We start from the raw sequence: 4,932 nt of genomic DNA, 5'->3' as shown, positions 1-4,932 counted from the left end.
CTATGACCAGATTATTATGTAATGCAAATTGGTAAAAGTTTTTTTTAATTATGTAACCATTATTAGTAATGTATTTTTTATTAGGTACATCTTTCGAATTTATTTCACCGACACGAATTATTCGTTTTAGGTATAAATCGTATCTATCATCATTAAATAAATGCGTTTTAGCAAATTTTACTATCTCATTAACGTCATTCGTGTGATAAAATTGCCAATAATAACCCCAAAACATCCTCCTTCACAACAGATAAACAAACAGATAATTCGTACTTTGCATGATATTTGCTTTATATTGTAGTCATATGCATACTGGGTGTTTCTAAAACGTTGCATTAAAAGCAGACGTTTTATTCGTACTCTAGCTTGCACTAGTATGCTAATGGTAATTAAAAATTTATACAACACAAACGGTAATTTTAAAAACAAAATGGTTAAATTTTTTTGAACGAGCAATTATTTGTTTATATTTTTTCATTTAACCCAATGAGAGAAACATGATTATATTTTACTCCCAAAATCATTTGTTTTGCAGTTGATGACATTACTTTGAAGTTAATTTTTCGTTTTAAATGGCTTTTCTTTGCGTTTCGGTGCAGGGCTGTGCAATCAGGGTAGGCTTAACAAGTTCGTACTGAGGTGCTGCTTATTATAATTAGTGTTAAGACGAATAGGTAAAAAAAATGCCGAATTAAACTGTTTACTCCATTAAACAAATCGTAAATTAGCATTAAAAGAACTTTATTTGTGTTTAATTAAATCAAATAGAGAGCTTTTTAAACATCTCAATTGTTAGGCAAATATTCAAACGCTGCGGTCGACTGATTGCATAAGCAACAAAAAGCTCAGGAGAAGGGGGTTCAGTTAAATAAAACGAAAGTTTCAAACTGGACATAAAATATATCCAATTAAAGCTTGCTGTTGTTGTTTTCATTTAATTGTCGATAGTTTGGAAAAATAACTAAACGAATCACGGTTTGTGGTAGTTCAATTTACGATTCAATGGATCAAATCCGCTGTGTACTGTATATACATGAGCACATAAACGTGTGTACATATATATATAGACGTATCCTACAGGACGAAGGTGGAAAATCGGAAAAGCTCGTAGAAAGTCGAACGACTGGGAAGAGACTGTAGCAAAAGACGGGGCCGTTCTAAATTTACACAGAGACGTTTAAAACAATTACCGTTTAATTACTAATAATTGTGAATTTTATCGTTTAGCAAAAGCTTGGTTTCATTAGTTCCGTATCAGTTTCATTCAAGTTCAGTTATCGAACTGTTTTAATTCGTGAAGTTCGGTGGTATCTTGGATTCCGGTCGACATTTTCTTGTTGCATTTTCTTGAACGAGAGCAGGGTGTCGTACTAGCGTGCGAAAAACGTATGTGCAGCTTACGACTCTGAACGAGCTTTTTAAGTTTTCGTTTCACTTTTTTTTTTCCTTGTTCCGTTTCAAAAACAAAAAATATCCGATTGTCAGTTCTGTTGAGTGAGAAGCGGTTGTTCTAGTTGTAATATTGATTAAACGGTACTGTTAAAGTCGTGCTTCGTTCATAATTTCCTTACGCTGGAAATCAGTGCTTAAAATGCTGAAAATTTTGCACAGGAAAATCCATAGGAAGGCGCTGAATGGCAAATACAAAAATAGGTGATGAGTTGCAAAAGGTATCAGTGTGTATGTACGTGCTGTGGTTGTACAAACAAGGATTGTTGATTGCAAAAGCATGCTTTGCACTTCACTTTTATTATTGAAATTATTCATTACCCCCTATCAATCATCTGTAACTAAATTTTCAACTTTTGGGAATTTTCAATTCAAATGCAGAGTAAAGTCCTGTTTGTTTTCTTTTAATATAATGTAACGGTAAATCGAATGTCCTAAAGCTTTTTTAAATTTGTATTTTAAATAAAAATAAGTAAATCGATAAAATTAAATGAAATGCATTGTAAATCAAATATAGTTTGAGTAAGAAAGTATTTTTAAGCATAAATATCAAAGCTGTATCAAAAATTGTATACTGTACAAGTTACTAAATTAATTAAAAATTAATTTGCAAAGTTTCAAAACGTTATTACTGTTCAGCTTTATCATGATTATTACGCAATTTTTATACATAAATGTAAATTTGAAAAATATCTAGAATTTCAATTAAGCACTTTTTGAATCCGTTTTATCCTAGTGTACGTGCGTGGGTATGCATGTATATTATGTGTATGTGTCCAACGACCCCATGTCTAAACTGCTAGGCCTTTTTTACTCTACTTAATTTCATATTCAACCCTTAAACGCTGTAACAGACAATCTGACGCCGTTCAAATCTGCAATCTTCAGTTTCATCTTAAAACTTGCTTTTTTGAATAACACGAAATCTCAGATTGTAAAGTTATCTACCAATTATATTACATGATTAGTTTTGGTACTTTTCCCTCATTTCGGATACGTACCAGATCATATCGCTTAGGAAAGCTACGGTAAAATGCAAAGATTTGATAAAATTTACCCTATTTTCTAATNGGAAAACTCCAACCGAAAGCCAGCGAATTTCCACGAACACATTTCGATCGGAAGCAACTCTTAGCAACCAACAGTGGGTGCCGCCCTCGCTAAGTTTTCACCGTGACCAGTGGCGTTACTTCCTCTCTTTTCATTCAAATTGCATTTGTGAATAAATTGTACCGGAACCAAAGGAGGCCACATTAACCTTTCATCGTCTTAAATACTTGACATCTGTCCCTGCGAATGTAAGAGAAATTCACACTACTTGGATATCAAGATGAATCAGTTTTTTATATTCTATATTCTGATTGGCAACTATTTTAGTTAAAATTTTCTATAAATTCATTTTTCTGTTAACTGCACGGAGAAAATGAAAAACGAAAATTTACCTTCGTTGGCGAAAATAATGAAAATTACAGTTTGGACCCGAATTTGTGAAAATGAAACCCCAGAAGAAATAAATTTACTAGGTATCTTAGTTGATAATACAAATTAAATTGTAACAATTAAGAAACTTGAAATAATTTAAAAAAAAACATGCCAAAATTGAGATTATTACAAGTGACCTAATAAATCCTACTATTTCTACGCCAAATTCAGTCTTTTACAACAGAAAATTGTGTAATTTTTGCGTTGTCATAAAAATTTAGTTTTCTCCTTGAAGGCTTCACTACCTACTGAGCTTGGTTTTACAGTTTTCAAGGCATCAAATAACAAATCTAAGCTTTTGACTCTGTTATTCGTTGCTTCAAATAATGAAAATTCATCTTTTGGTGTCTTTGAATCTGTATATATTTCTTTAGGGTCTATGAGGAGCTTATAAATTGATTTTTCCATCCTTTAAAAAAAAGCGTTGCTTTGATGAGTAGTTTCATCGATTTGCTTATTCTAGTTAAAATCTTTCCAGATAGTTTAATAATTTTGGTTTTTGAAGCTAAAGATAGTACACAACAGAACTATTTTGTAGATGGTTAACTAACGCAATTCGTAACGTTGAAAAATGTGTCTCGGGTTTGAAAAACTGTCAAACCCTACCTAACATATGCTCCAAGCTTTCTTCCTCGCTTTCACATACCCTATATCTATATCCTCTACATTCATTCCCTGTCCTAAATTTTGCTATTACTTATTTGCCTCCCTCTTTTTAAATACCTTGGCAACCAGTCCTCCTACCAATCCCTCCATATTATCTCTTCTATACACATCACATATTTAGATCTCTCTATTTTTCCAAAATCCTTCCCTCTTATTATTTCTCTGCATCTATTCCTAATCAATTCGCCTACAATTGCCCGTTCCCTGTACCACTCCCTCACTTGTTCCTGCTTTATTTTTAAATTTTTGAATGCTCGCTTCCTCCCTGTACTTACTAGTACAGTACTGCTACTACTGTCCGCCTCAGAAGTTTTAGTAAAAATTTCGAAAAATGAAATCCTTAGCAAGTTCAGATTAGCAGTCAGGGCAAGTTCAAAAATTTCCAGTGCGAGCTTAATATTTATTCCAGAAAACAGAACAAAACAGCCATAAAACCTTTTACTATAGGAAATAATATCGGCAAGTTTCTTATGATTGTCAGAAATCCTGAGTAATTATCATTATAAATCCATATTTTTTTGCATTAATTTGATAATGAAAAAGCTTGGAAAAATTTCTAACGAAATAAAAATTTGTGGTAACGATGTTATCCTTATTGTCGGTTAATCTTTAGACAAAATGCTTCTATCCGATCATGGAAATGTTTTATTTAAAAAGTACTTTCACAGTAATAGACAGGTACCTACATAAAGCAGAGCAGGTCTAAATCGATTTGTAGGATGAATTAATGACGGAGGTATCGAAAAGCACATGAACATCTACCACTCGTTCTATATTTATGTTGGCGATATAAAAATCAATAGATGTAAAATGCTTGTAGATAGGTTATTCGTAGGGGAACTTCTTACTAACACACGTACATGGTACATATGTACATACACACGACATATATACGTGACATACAGCCTGAAAATAGTATTACATTTTTCATTATAGAAAATCTGTAATGTTTTCTTTAAAATTTGATCAAATATGTAATTAATCAGGAACAGTTAGTTAAAGATCTACGAGCCCCCTGACTCAGTGAAGTTTTGCCGTATCCGGTTTGGATACGGTACCCGGCGGATCCACCCTTTTTTGGAATCCAGCCGAGTACTGGATAATGATACCGCGGGTATTCGGCAGTGCTGGGTAATTCTATCAGAGAAAAAACCAAAACTAGAAATAATAATTTAATAAGTATAATAAATACTCTGCCTAATAAAAAATGGTAATCAAGATTGTGTTTGTATAAGGTTGTTTGTCCTAATTTGTATTATTTATTGATTACTGAAGAGTAAAAGTTCCTTATTCACAGTTTCATTATTCGCGGGTGAAAAAATTGCAACCCAGTTC

General features: G+C 32.6%; 1 protein-coding gene across 4 annotated transcripts in view; it reads left to right on the top strand.

Annotated features, from left to right (window-relative positions):
* Positions 1-1,153: 1,153 nt before the first annotated feature.
* Positions 1,154-4,932, top strand: part of LOC108737721 (rho GTPase-activating protein 100F) — a 107,090-nt gene continuing 103,311 nt past the window's right edge. For 3 of the 4 annotated variants that reach the window (XM_018470814.1, XM_018470796.1, XM_018470847.1), the window contains exon 1: positions 1,154-1,653. The gene's annotated coding sequence lies outside the window, so the exon portion shown is untranslated. Of the gene's footprint in view, positions 1,671-4,932 lie in introns of all 4 variants that reach the window. The other variant, XM_018470806.1, reaches the window with a different exon arrangement.

This window comes from Agrilus planipennis, unplaced genomic scaffold (assembly GCF_000699045.2).
Source record: "Agrilus planipennis isolate EAB-ADULT unplaced genomic scaffold, Apla_2.0 scaffold14, whole genome shotgun sequence".
NCBI lineage: Eukaryota > Metazoa > Arthropoda > Insecta > Coleoptera > Buprestidae > Agrilus > Agrilus planipennis.
This window is presented reverse-complemented; position numbering and strand designations above follow the sequence as displayed.